Genomic DNA, 15,294 nt, shown 5'->3' on the forward strand with positions numbered 1-15,294 from the left:
GCAAGGGTGTTTTTCTCTCCCCATTCTGTGCCCACAGTGTCCCTCCCTTCCATGGACAGTATTGCTGGTCTTTTTAGCTACCAACTGTCTCTGCCCTTCCTACTCTCTTTGATGTGGCCTCTTCTCTACATTTAGCTGTGGAGAGTCTATTCTGCCAGTCTTCATTTCACTATCTGGGTTATTTACACAAATATGGATGTTACCTAGTTGCATCCCTGGGTCAGGTTGAGTTTAAGGTCCTCCTACTCCACCATCTTCCCCTGAAGTTCTGAATGCTCTTTTAATATATATATTTTAAAATATATATATATGATTTTGGGGGGGGGTTTGCTGAGTACAGTACACTTTATTGATGGTACATGACAAGATGGGGCTCCTCAAGCTCCTCCCCTTCTTCAGGGGGACTGGGATAGAAACTGCGGAGGACAGGAGATTCTCAGCGTGTTGGGGGATGAGTTGAGGCAAGGACTCTCCAGCACCTGAGGGCCTCTCTCTTCCTCTTGTTCTCGCTGGGGCTGGTGGTCCAGGGGGCTCTTACTCCTTGGAGGCCATGTGGACCAAAGTGTCCACCACCTGGTTGCTGTAGTTCAGTTCATCGTGATACCAGGAAATGCATCTGACAATGTGGTCATTGAGAGCAATGCCAGCCCCAGCATCAAAGGTGGAAGAGTGGGTGTCACTGTTAAAGTTACAGGAGACAACCTGGTTCTCAGTGTAGCCTAGGATGCCCTTGAGGGGGCCCTCCAATGCCTGCTTCACCACCTTCTTGATGTCATTCTACTTGGCAGCTTTCTCCAGGCAATAGGTCAGATCTACAACTGACACATTGGGGGGAGGGACATGGAAGGCCATGCCAGTGAGCTTCCCATTCAGCTCAGGGATGACCTTGCTTTCAGCTTTGGCAGTGCCAGTATAGAAGCAAGGATGATGCTCTAGGCAGCCCTTCAGCCAACACGCCACAGCCTCACAGAGGGGCCATCCATGGTCTTCTGGGTGGCAGTGATGGCATGGACTGTGGTCATGATGCTGAAGTTGTCATGGATGACCTTGGTCAGAGGTGCCAAGCAGATCGTGGTGCAGGATGCATTGCTGACAATCTTGAGGGAGTTGTCACACTTCTCATGGTTCATGCCCATTACAAACATGGTGCATCAGCAGAAGGGGCAGAGATGATGATCCTCTTGGCCCCACACTTCAAGTGAGCCTCAGCCTTCTCCACGGTAGTGAAGACCCCAGTGGACTCCACAACATACTCAGCACCAGAATCATCCCATCTGATGTTGGTGGGATCTCAGTTCTGGAAGATGGAGATGGGCTTTCCATTGATGAAAAGTTTCCTGTCCTCAGCCTTGACTGTGCCATGGAATTTGCCATGGGTGGAATCATACTCGAATATGTAGACCATGTAGTTGAGGTCGATGAAGGGGTCACTGATGGCGACAATATCAACTTTGCCAGAGTTAAGACAGCCCTGGTGACTAGGCACCCAGTACGGCCAAATCCATTTACTCTGACCTTCACCACCCTGTCTCAGGGGTGCAGCTGGCACTGCACCAGAAGATGTAGCTGTCTGTCCAATGGGGAGGAGTGAAGAGCCCTAACATGATTCTTAAAGTTAAATGAAATATGCAGAGCCCTCTGCTACAGCACTGAATCAAATCTCTTTCTCTCTAGTGACAGTTGAAATATTTCAAGAGTTGTTTTGTTTAAGCTGCAAAACTCTAGTTTTCTCATCTGTACCCTCCCATTATCGCCCTCTACATGCACAAAATGTCAATGTTCCTTAAAAGAATGCATTGAGGACTGGATGTAGTGATTTGGATAGGATTTTTCTATTGTGCCAAGGACAGCAAACATCCTCCTCTGTGGATGTGGAGACCACAGATCAATTCAGCAGCCCAATTGAGGGCAATTTGTGAATCTCTTATGACTTGGCAATTCCATTTCTATTGAATTGTTCTTTACAGCCACTTTGCACATGATTCACAGGAAGCCTGTTTTCAACTTATAAAACTCTTAATACGAATTGCCTTCATCTTCCATTTCTGTTCCAAAATAGAAAGAATTTAAAAAATAGAAAAAATTAAATACTTTTAGCTATTTCTCCATATTAGTTAGCTTCACGCCTTCTCCCCTAAGCAAAACTCTTGCTGGGGGGCAGAAATAAATTAAAATTAAATAAATTAGATTAAAACATTGGATTGGCTGCTTTAACAGAGTTAAAAAAGAAAGAGTCTGTCTGCCCGCATATCCAGTTGCCTCCCTCATGTAAAACCCCAAAATGGTGGGTAGTTCAGGGGAATAAAGTGTTCTGATCCGTGAAGTCATATAAACATCCTTTGACCTCCAGTAGTAACTTGTTACAATAATCTCTTCACTGGCACTCTAACATCTCTCATCTCCTTGACTTTTTACTATGCTCCCTTCTTCTATCCCCATTATTAGCGACTTTCTACAAACAATTTCTGTGCTCTGGCCCCCATGTTGCAGAGCAATGCTGGAAAGTTATGAGAAAGTGTTGACTGATCTGTCAAAATTCCTTTTCTGCTTCTAAAAATCTTTTATTAATAGTTTCTCTTCTATGTCTATAATTTCCTGTTTTATACCTCTCCTATAACCTTTTTTTAATTTATACATTTTATTTATTTATTTTTAAATTTAAATTCAATTAATTAACATATAATGCATTATTAGTTTCAGAGGTAGAGGTGATTCATCAGTCTTATATAATACCCAGTGCTCATTACATCACGTGCCCTCCTTAATATCCATCACCCAGTTACCCCATCCCCCACACCCTCCCCTCCAGCAACCCTCATTTTGTTTCCTATGATTACGAGTCTCTCATGGTTTGTCTCCCTCTCTGTCTTCAACTTGTTTTATTTTTTCCTCTCTTCCCCTATGATCTTCTGTTTTCTTTCTTAAATTCCACATACCTGTCCTATAACCTTTTAGTCTACAATCCTGTTCTTTACCCTGTTGGCTGTCACTGAACATGTGTAATTTGTACCTATTTCTGAAATTCCAATGATTTTCAAATTTTGTTCCTCCTTAACTTTTCCCTTTCCAACTTCCAGTCTGCCAATCCATTGAATGTTTTTACTAATTAAGGAGATACCATAATTTTTTCTACTCTTCCTCCCACACACTTGCATATAGATATACAGAGACTACAACACTGAACAGGATATTCCACTAATGGAGGATAGTTGGAAAAAAGACAGGCGGGGGCAAGGGGCCCCCGTCCTGAGAGGAAACTACACTTAAAAGGAAAAAGACCCCATCTTGTTATTCTATACTACCCCGAAAATAGCCCTCTACCCTTTCCCATGTAAACAACTACCTGATAGATAGATGAGCATGTCAACCAAAACCTGATTGGGTGATTAGGCGCATGGAGGGTTAATTGATTAAAACAGCCCACCAACAATCTCATAAAAACCCTTAGATTTAAACAGCTGATTCCCTTGCCTTGTTTTGGGACACTGAAGGGCCACCCGGCTCCAAAACTCCAGGTAGGATTGGCTGAGGCCTCTGTTACAACTCTCCCCTGGTTCCATTTCTCCTTTTGCTGGGCCCTGATTTCTTCACTCTGACAAGTGTTTTTCTCTCATGTCCTTTCCAACAAACCTCCTACATGCAGATATATACCTTAGAATCTGTTATCTTGAGAATGCAGCCTAAAACAAATATTGAGTTACAATCCTAACCAGGTGAGAAATACACATTCCTTTGCTGATATAATCATTTGAGAAACGACAATTTTGCCATAATTCAATTTTGACAGCTGGAAAAACTAGATTAGATTTTATTTTTAAGAATCACCACCATTAATTTACTCACTTATTCATTTGCTCCTCTAATACTTGCTGACTACCTCCACGTGCCAGACTCTGTGCCAGGAAAATAGCCAAATAAATGAGAAAGTCTAAAGCTGCTTATTAAATAATAATATATTAGTATTCTTCCAGAAGAAACTATATACAGTAGTTTCCTCCAAGTTTAATGCTGCCAAAGTAGCTATAGTTATTTGTTTCTCCTAATTCCACAGGGGATAGAATCTTCCATTAAAGTCATCTGCTGTTAGAAAACTCTATCAAGGATATATAATCTAGACAAACCTAGGGAGAGACAAAATCATAAACACAAAGGACAATAATTATTAGAGTACTACTTATTACATATTTTTTCACTGTTATCACCAGAGCTAAATTTGGACATCATATAATTTTATTCTGGTATCAGGAAAAGGAAGAAAATGATTTCTTGTTTTTGTATAATGTATACACATTAAAAATACTTGGTTATGACAAATTTCAAACATACACAAAAAGTGATAGGGAAACATAAGCAATCTTCCTATAACTTTCAACCATCTTCCTTTGTGGCCAATCTTGTTTCGTCTATACCCATATCTGTTTCCCCTCCTCTCATATTATTTTGACGCAAATCTTAGCCATTGTATCTTTACATCTGTGTTTCAGTATATCTCTGTAAAAGCTAAGGACTCTTAAACCCAACGTTCAGAATAAAGTTATCGGTCTGTAGAAGTAAGATATAGTGAGAGGATTGCTAAGGAATTGCCCAGAAGAGTTAGAAATTTTCCACATCCAATCAACATGTTCTTAATGAATGAGAATTGTAGGTATTGAGTGCCAAGAGGTAGCAGGTATGCTGGTGCTTATGTCAGCCCCTGTGAGAACTTTGGCTACTACTTGTAGCAAGATAGGAAGATAAGATGGTTTTAAGCAGAGCAGGGATAGAATATTACTCTCATAATTTTAAAAGAATTCCTCTGGTTGCTACTGTGTTGAAAATGGACTGTAGAAGTTCTAGAGCAGGAACAGAGAGACCAGTTAGGATGAAGTTTCTCATAATTTATTGTGCATATAAATCACAGAGGATCTTGTTAAAATGCAGATTATGTTTTACTAGATCAAGAATGAGGATTGAGATTCTGCATTTCTTTTTTTTTTTTTTTTTAAGATTTTATTTATTTGCGAGAGAGAGAATGAGAGATAGCACGAGAGGGAAGAGGGTCGGAGGGAGAAGCAGACTCCTTGCCGAGCAGGGAGCCCGATGTGGGACTCGATCCCGGGACTCCAGGATCATGACCTGAGCCGAAGGCAGTCGCTTAACCAACTGAGCCACCCAGGCGCCCTGAGATTCTGCATTTCTAACAAGCTTCCCGGTGATGCCCATGCCTGTGGTATACACACTAAACGTTGTTTAGCGAGCAGTTAGAAGATTATTACAGACATCCAAGCGTTAGATACTGTGGCTCAAAGTGGTAGAGGTGGAAAGTAGTAGGGTTGTAAGAAATGATAGGATGGTAGGTTTATTTTTTAAATGTAACTAAGAGGATTCCCTGGTGGTTTGGTTATGAGGCATGAAAAAAGACAAGTCAAAGCTCATTCCAAAGTTTTTAGCTTGAGACAACTGGAGGGGTGGGGAACATGGAGGAGGAGCGTTTTGGCAGGAAATCAGAAATAGGATTTTTGACATTTTAATCTTGAGATACCTGTTAAATCCACAAATGATGAAGATGAGTTGGTGATTGGATACATGAGTCTGAAGTTCAGGGAAGTGGTTCAGATTGCAACTGAAATTTGTGGGTTTATATACAGTATTTAATGTCATGAGAATGCAGATCAGTTAGAGAATGAGTGCAGATAGAAAAAAAAGAGATTCTAGGAATGAGCCTTGGGACCATCTGACATTTAGGGGTTGGAAAGATGAAGATAAACTAGCAAAAGAAACTAAGAAAATGCAGCCCCAACTTAGGAGAACCAAGATAGCGTGTGTCGTGGAAAATAGTGATGAAAGTGAAATCAGCAAGACTACAGTGATACTAACAAATATAACATCATTAGGCACAGATACAGGATGCCCCATAAACTTACATTTAATCTTGAGCATTTTAAATTGAAATTGAAATTTCAGGTCATGAAGCTGTCTCAGAAACAGTCTGGAAGGAGGGACTATGTACTTTATAAAGCTGACATAGTATCTATATAGCATATCATCTGTACTGAATTAGTCAATTCACTGAAACAACTAGACTTCAGTAAATAATTGGCTTGCATTTTCTTCTTATCTTGAAGAGACTGTTTACATTAAATAGTTATTTTGGCATTGTGCATAACTTAAAAATAAAACATATTTGTCCCATCAGGAAACATGTAACCTTTTATTGTTGGGTACTACATGATGTTTTAGTACTAATCACCTGGGATCTCTCTTGAATTCTACTGTGTGATCTTTGTCTCATCATCTGCCTCAGTTTCCTCACTAATAGGAGAAATTAATCCTTATTTTACCTAGGTCACAGAGTTGTTATAACAATGACATAAGATAATAGGCTTCTATGGAGATATCAATATTACAGAAATAGTATATGTTTATGGAAATAATAGTAATAAAAGAATCTCCTTTACCCAGCTTCTCAGTTGAGGTGATTCCTAAGTTTATCTTATGAAATCTGTATTCTTTCCAATGTTATATGAAGGGCTCACAGGTGACTATCTTGAAGTTCTTTTACCATTACTTAATCATCTTGACTCATATGAATGCTAATTTCACATGGTGCAAGCTAATTCTTCAGAGTTTTTGATAGTAGGAAAGAGAAGATATTTGATATTTTAGAGTCAGCTGTTTTTTTCCCATCATATGTCTAACATAACAAATAAGAATATTTCTGTTGAGTCCTAAATGGGAAGACTCCATGTTTCTTTTCCATATCCAGAAACAAACTCTTTCCACTCCTGCCCCTGAATCAATAAAATTCCATTTTAGGGCTCAGGATTTATCATAGGAAGATGGAAAATGAAAGAAGGAAAAGGTGAGAAGAAGCATCATAAAGGCATTTCTCCCTCCCTTTTTCTTCCTTCCTTGCTCATCACCTCTCTTCCAACCTTTTCTTAAAACAAGCAAAATTAGCTTTATGTGTTCCAGACTAACAATGGGAAGTTGCAAGAAATAACTGGTGTATCAGTCAGAAAGAGCTAGGTTATGTGCAGCAACAAACAAGTCTCCAAATTCCTGTAAGTCCACAGAAAACATTTCCCTCCCATAATTATTCTACATGTTTAAACTGTTCTTCAGGGGGCCTTTACTCATGGTAATCACTCTGGGATTCAGGTTAGTGAAAATACCATCCTAAGAGTTTCCATGATTATTAAGGCAGTGAAAGGGACACTGAGAATCATACATTTTTTGAAAATTTTTTTTTGGAAAAAAATCATAAATTTTTTGAAAAAAATCATAAATTTTTTTCATGGAAATAACAGAGACTACTTTTGCACACATTTCTTTGACTAAAGAAGTCATTCATTTGTTCCTAACTTACCATGTGCCAAGAAGGATGAGCATTAGATGGCCCATTTGTGACCACCACTACTATTTGGTGAAGGAGTGGGGTGATAATAATAGTTCTTATCTCATAGATAATTGTGAGGATTTATATTAACATGTAAGCATAGAGTAAGCTCTATTACATGAATTAAAAAAAAATCATACAATAAATTTTTTTTTACAGAACTAACAACTTACATGGAGACCATGATTGGCTAATATATTCTCTGGGAGACTTGTGTGTTAAAAAAAAAAAAAAGGCAGGTTTTTCTCAGTGCATTTCTTTTGCCCTGAATTATCTCAATAATTTCTTAACTCCCCATTTTACGTAAGGAGTTCTTTCTAAAGCAAGGTTGTGGTTTGCTAAGTAGCCAATCATTTGGACAGTAAAGTAGACAATTCAAGCCATTGCATTAAGTAGGGTAGCTGGAAATCTGCAGGCCTGGCTGGACTGATGAGAGTGAAGATAAAAACTTTTATGCATCTGCACTTGATGGGTTAGATTGCTCTGTCTGGACCCTCTTGTCTTGCAATTTCCTTCTAATTAGATCCTTTTTTCCAGGTTATGCTTACCTGATGCACATGAAAAATAATGTGATCACAAAATATTCAAATACTAGAAAGGCCTGTTGTTTTTCTAAACTATATGAAATCTGGAAGGGGATTCAGGCATATTATAAACATGGTGATTTGTAAAAGCAAGCTAGAAAATAATAATTTTAACACATATAAAATCAAAGATGAATATAACCAGATGTAGAAAACCAATAAGAGTCTGAGGGTAATAGAATTTTGCTACATCAAGAAGGGAAAAACTATATTCTCAGGAAGTAAATATTATTATTAGGTATTTTTTCCCCAAAACCTAAATAAGTTTATAGTAATGTATTTTATTCCCAGAAATTAATAAAAATAAATCACACAATTCCCAGAAAACACAGTTTAAAAGTTGCCTTTACAGAAAGGAAATACTCTATTAGCAATTATTGCCAAAAGAAGAATTCATTTCCTTGAATGAGAAATAAAACTGGGAAGTCAAAAAACTGATTTTTCTTTTTTAGATAAGGAGTATTTCTAACCATTCTTTGAAAGGCTTGAAGAGCTTATGAAATTAAAAATTTAACTTTTTTAAACAGAAGAGATCATTCTTTTTATTGTGCAGAGTTCTTAAATGATGGTAAGATTGGAAAAGAAGGTCAAATAGAGAACAAATATCATTTCACAGATATAATTTTTTATTACCAAAAATGAATGGACGGTCTGATCTAAATTCTTTCAGAAGAATGCCCTTTGAAAGACGTACATACAGCTGCTACTGGTCTGTATGAAGCTCCCCTTTTGAATCAGAGAAAACTTTATTGTCCTCAAGATGGTGGTTTTTTTTCCCTAATAGCCCTTTTATTTTTTCCTTGCAATTGAAGATGCTAATTATTATAAGCCAATACACTCAAATTTTTATAAAAGCAGACATTCTCAGTTCTAAATTCAAATCATATTGTTAAGAAGCATCCTTTTACTCATTTTTCTCCTCCTTGTCCTCCCTCTGCCCCTTATTCTATTTCCAATTCCTTTATTATTCACAGATCTTTTCATAGATTTCCGTCCTTCAGAAGATTATGGTCTTCCAATGTTAAACCACTTAAATCTGTCCTTCTAATGGAAATGCTTTTTTTCAGTGGTTAAGAAGCACATTGCTCCTGACACGACTGAGTCTAAATTTCCTCCCTTGTTCTTTTATGTAGCTTTTATTTTTCTCACTGTCCATGTTTTTCTCCAAATGCCATTTTATGGTTTTCTTTCATAATAACGTTGCCAATATTATAATACCTGTTATTTATATGATATTTTACAGCTTTATAAAGCACTTGCATTTCTTTGGTTTATTTATTACAATTTCCTTCTTCTAAATGTATTTGTTAAAACTTTTTTCATGTGGAAAATGAGTCATAAATGAAGCATAATATTTTAGTAGACCATCTCTTGCCAGAAATAGTTTTCTTTAAACTACTTTCAGAATTATATTAATCCTGGAGTTTAAATCATTTCTGAAATATATTAATCCTAGAATTTAAAGCCATGAAGCATGAACTGTTATCATAATTTTTCATCCTAAAGTTACTTTAGATAATGGTATGTTTGTCTCCTTTATCTTTTTTTCCTACAGGCTGACTATTGGGGATATCACCAGTTTCAGTTTGGAAGAACAATGCCAAGATGTTAGCTTTAAAAGATAAGCATTTCTTGGGGGATATCTCTGGCTATACATATGTGATGGTCACACACTGTATCTATTTTAAAGTGAATGTTAAAATTATGAATGGAATGTTAGTATTTTTTTTATTCCATCAGGGTTATCTTCTTAGTGCTAAAGAGTACTATCTTTTTATTGAGGAAAAATAAACATAAAAAAATTTCTTAGAGAAACAAATCACTATAATTTTCATTGTGAAAGCAGAAAAAAGTAAATTTTAGTTTGTCCAAAATAGTGAACACAGCTTGTGATATTTCTTTTATTTTAGGAGAGGAGGAGAACATATTCATAGCTGAAATTTGTTACACTGAAATCTCTCTTCAGACACTTGAGATACTGTCTCTACTATTAGAGTTAGTGGGAGGTGGAATTAGCCATGATGATGTGTTGGCTGCCGAATAGCACTTTTATTATCATTTTTCTAAGCATTTTCTCTTACTTTATCCTCCTAAGGATTTTCTGAGATATGCACTGTGTAAGAAATTATGCTTAACCTTAGCAGCTTAAACCATTTATTATCTCAGAATTCCTGAGGGTCTGCAATCTGGAAGCAGCTTTTCTAAGAAGGAGAAGAGGCATCATCATCTAATAACCTAATCTCAGAAGGAACATACTATCACTTCTGTTGAATGCTGTTGGTCAGAGACCTGCCCTGGCATGATATGACAGGGGGCTCTATATGGGTGGGAACTCCAATAGGTGAAGATCACTGGAGGTCGTCTGGGAGTCTGGCTACCACAAAAAGCAATCAGACATTATAAAGATAAACCACCTGCGGCCCTGGGAAGCAATTGCCTTGTTGTAGATCATACACATAATTTTATGGCTTTGACTGTAGCAATAAATTTTCTACATGAGAAGCTCATGTTCTTCACAAGATCCCCCCCCCCCCAATAATCATTGGTTTCTACATCATGATAAAAAGGTACCAGTTAAAAAATTAAGTTACTGGATTCCATGAGACTTTTTTAAATTTCTGACTGGCTGGTTTTTGAAACAAAGTGAGGTCTGCTGTACATGTGCCATTCTTCCCAGTCAGACATTGAGCTAGGACACCATTTAGATAGAAAATGTAATACCTCCTGTTTAATTTTGGATCACACTCTCCTCCTTAGTTTCATTTTATACATGAGCCAAGCCAGAAATTATACGATTGGAAGGTTGTGACTGCAAAGGCCCTTTATGTCATGAGCGCAGAGATATTTAAGTTATACGAGAGAGCAATGTGAATGGTGTCTTTAAGGGAGCTTAAATGTGGTTAATGTTTTTACCTACAAAGCAGTAAGTGAAAAAATACGTAGTTATTATCAGGAGAACTTTCTGAATCGTTCAGTGAAGCCATTAAAGAACAAGCTCATATAAATAGGAACTGACTGTAATCAAATTGATCATTTACATTTCCATCATAAGACTGCTATGGGCAACACACTGGCTTAGTCACTGTACTTCCTGCTAATTATTGTTTATACCTAGCATGGCACTCTGAAATTGAATATTTACCTCTCTCAACAGCTCCCATTCCTCAGTACCTGTGACCCATGTTTGATGATTCCTAACATTGAAAGGATTTTCACGTATCTGTATTCCTTGTCATTTTTGTGCATGCATTCACTCATCTGATAGATGCAAAGCAAATGCACTGTGCCAGGCATAGGGCTAGATGAGAGGAGACAAAGAGAAGGCAGACCAGTTCCCTCCTCTCTGTGGGAGATATTCCTGAAGAAATAATTATAGAAAAATTTACTGGATTATAATTTAAAAAAATTGTATGTCGGAAGAAGACCAAGGGTTGCAACATTGTACAAGGAGGGGGTTCTGACTTAATGTGCATGGGGGGAGAGCATTTGACCCAGTCTTCCCTGAAGAGGTTTTATAATGGCCAGAACCTTACTTGCGGATCGATGCAGGCAGACACTCAGGTATGTTTAAGGTTGATTTTTTGACATGCAATTAATTTAAGTGGGAATTCTACAGCCAAGTGCAAAGTTACAGATATTATGTTGCTATCCTTTGAACATTACTGTAAGTGATTAAGCATTGGCCAACTGTTCAACAAAAACAGGTAAAAATAAATTAATATACTTTGTTATTATAATTAATGTACTTATTTATTGATTTCATAAACTTTTGTTAAATATTGTCTCACAGTAGCAAGAGAATGAGCCTTGGAATCTGAGAGATCTGGGGTTGAATCTTCATTTTGGCATTACTGTTTTGGGGAAGAACCTGAGGCTCTTTGAGACTTAGTCTATTCATCTGTAAAATGGAGACAACAATACATACTTTGAGAGTTGTTGAGATATCATAAAGTATAGTTGATCCTTAGACAACATGGGTTTGAATTGCATGGATCCACTTACATGTGGATTTTTTTTTTTTATAAATACAGTAGAGCACTGTAAATGCATTTTCTCTTCTTTCTGATTTTCTTTTTTAAGATTTTATTTATTTATTTGAGAGAGTGAGAGAGAGAGCAGGAGAAGAGGGAGGGTCAAAGGAGAAGCAGACACCCTGCAGAGCGGGGAGCCTATTCTGGGGCTCAGTCCTGGGATTCTGGGAACATGACCCAAGCCAAAGGCAGACACTTACCCGACTCAGCCACCCAAGTGCCCCCTTTCTGGTTTTCTTAATAACATTTTCTTTCCTCCAGCTTACTTTAATGAAAATAACATTTTCTTTCCTCCAGCTTTCTTTCCTCCATACTTACCTTATGTAACACATATAATATACAAAGTATGTGCCAGTCAGCTTGTCATGTTACTGATAAGTCTTCCAGTCAACAATAAGCTACTAGCAGTTGAATTTTTAGGGAGTCAAAAGTTATACACAGATTTTCAACTGCACGGGGCTTGGTGCCACAACCCCTGCACTGTTTGAGTAAACTGTGTTTACCAACAGCTGGGGCATTGCTGGTCCTCAATACATGGTAGCTATCATCATCATTATTATTGCTATTATTATTTACCAGGGTGAAAAATAAACCAGATAAACTTGAACCATAGTGCTTGTGCCATAATTCAATTGTGGAACTGCCATTAAAGTTTCAGGATCTTAATACAGAATTCTAGAACTACATTTGTAATTATCACTATCCCAGAATACTGGACTACTGTGTGCTCTGTACAGAATGTGGTAATATATTCTAATTCAATAATTAGAGGTATTGAAGAACCACAGGTTGTGCATAAAAGAACAGGAAATGACTAAATAGCCTTGATTTTGGAAACTTGTATTTATGGTTATGCTAATGTATGTAATTAGAAACTACTTAGTGAAACCAAGAGCAGTGGGACTTGGTGGGGAGAAGGAGGTGGAGGCTTTAAGAACACTGTCAGCCCTGCTACAAATCTTGGCCTAGTGTTGGTGGCAGACAGTGAAAGGTGGTAAGCAGAGGTGTGGTGTAGGCAGATTGTGTTTTAGGTGGCACGCTGAGGGGGAGGGAGGGAGGGGTGGTGGAAGATGGAAGATGGCCTGAATGAGAAGCAGAGGAGCTGGTGATAGATGCCTTAATGGGCTAGGTGAAATGTGCTGAGGAAGTGAACTGGTGAGAAGATTACAAAGCATTATTCTAATTATTATTTTATTATTTTAATAATAGCTAGCAATGGCGGTGGCCTGAACCGAGGCAGAAGTAAAATGAATTTCAGGAGACAAAACTGGAAGGTTTGGATGAATTGGATGGAATAAAGTAAGGAGGATGTTCAAGGAAATGGATGACTCGGACATAGCAATGGTATTGACAGAGAAACAAGGGCAGCTTTGGAAAAATACATTTCAAGGGTAAATGTCAGCCAGACCTGTTGATTAAGTGGAAGGGTGGAGGCAAATGAAAGACTCATGGAGACTCCTTTTGAGCAACGGAGTGTATTTAGAAGGGAAGTTTATAATCTCTGCTTTAATCCAATCTGTTGACTTTGAAATGCTTATGGGACAGCCAGGTGATTATAACGGGTAGATGCTGGATAATGTACATCAGTCCTGAAGACAGAAGTCCGGAGGATATAAGCGGATACGTGACAGCTGACCATATGTGAAGGACATCTCTTACGAAGCATTGATTGAGTGGGAAAGCAGTGCACCCTTAACTTCTCTGGTACCCTTATTTATCAAGTCTGTTTGCTCACCAAGAAACATCTTTCAAATGGGTGCCCTTTATTACCTTATCCCATCCCAGGATCCTGATTCAGGCCTTTGGCTCTCTCCATCTCAGAGATCCTCCTGAAAACATTATCTGCCCCCAGTTTCCTCCTTTAGTGCCATTAGAATTGTCTTTCTGTAATGACAATCTGTGTGATCATCTAATTTGGTGAGTAAAGCCTGGTAATGCTTCTTCACTGAGTACAGAGCTTACGCCCAACTTTGCAACATGACAATACAGGCTCATCTCATTCGACACCTTCGCATGTGCTCAAGTTCTCACCAAACTTAACAGCATCTCCTGCACGCATCATGTATGCTGAGTATGCAGTAGTATCATGAGCTACTACTCGGCCTTCAAGGTTCACTCAGATGCCATTCTGTGCTGCTCTGACCTTTTTTTTCCCTGACTCCGGAACACTCATCCCATTCCCAATTCAGCCATGTATGTGTATGTGCACGTCTACATCTGTGTTCACATTTTTGTGAGCCCTTCAAAGATAATTGCATTATCTTTTTCATCTTGCTGTCCCATTGCTGGCCCATAAAAATCATCTAGCACTTCCGTGAACTTTAAACATAATTGAAGCTTAAGTTGTAACTGGTGATTTTAAGTATTATTAAGTATGTCCAGGAAAAAAAAAAAGTCTCCTAGAACAGCATTAGGCACTTTTAGTTCCCTTATTATATTAGCTAAATAGGAAAACAGTTTTTCCTAATTATCTCAGGGCCTTCTATCTTTGAAAGGATCAAATATAGGGGTGCCTGGGTGGCTCAGCTGGTTAAGCGTCTGACTCTTGATTTTGGCTCAGGTCCTGATCTGGGGTTCCTGGGATCAGGCCATTGTCAGGCTTCATGCTCAGCGGGGAGTCTAATTCAGGATTCTCTCTCTCTCTCTCTCTCTCCCTCTGCCCCTCTCCCCGCTCGCACAGGCTCTCCCTCTCTCTCTCTCCAAAATAAATAAATGAATCTTTAAAAAAAATAAAAGGATCAAATGCTGAATAAGTTGGTATATATGTACACACACACATAAATTTCATAGAAAATTAACACAACGATTCAACAAATGAAAATAGCCTTTACAAAATAACTTATCACCTTCTCTGGTTATAAAAACTGTACATACTCACTGTAGAAAAAATAGAAATGATGTAGTTCTAGCCCTACTTCTCTCCCTCTTCCTTCAGGCTTAGGGATGGGAAGAGCTCCTGTCTGTTGCTAACTAAAACAAACACCCTTCTCTCATCTTTATCATTAGAACGTGATTACATTACACAGTTTAGTGTACCATTTCTGTCCTTCTGGAATGCAGACTGATAGACCCCATCGTTCCTTTCAGTTATCCCAATAGAACTCCAACTTGGTTTATGCTTCCACACTTCTGCCTCCAGCTCATGTGACCCAGGAAAAGATGACCTCCATCTTCAGCTCCAGGGTGAGATCCTTACTGGTATAGGTCATCACCCCTTACTAGAAATGAGCCTGGGAAACCAGGCTTAAAATAATCAGGGTACCTGATGACTGCCATCATGCCACACTGGCTGGGCATAGAG

At 38.3% G+C, this 15,294-nt stretch overlaps 1 pseudogene; it reads right to left on the minus strand.

Annotated features, from left to right (window-relative positions):
- Positions 1 to 534: 534 nt before the first annotated feature.
- The window catches only part of LOC113920482, a 62,257-nt pseudogene continuing 47,497 nt past the window's right edge, over positions 535 to 15,294 (minus strand).

The sequence above is a fragment of the Zalophus californianus genome, chromosome 3, assembly GCF_009762305.2.
Source record: "Zalophus californianus isolate mZalCal1 chromosome 3, mZalCal1.pri.v2, whole genome shotgun sequence".
Lineage (NCBI taxonomy): Eukaryota > Metazoa > Chordata > Mammalia > Carnivora > Otariidae > Zalophus > Zalophus californianus.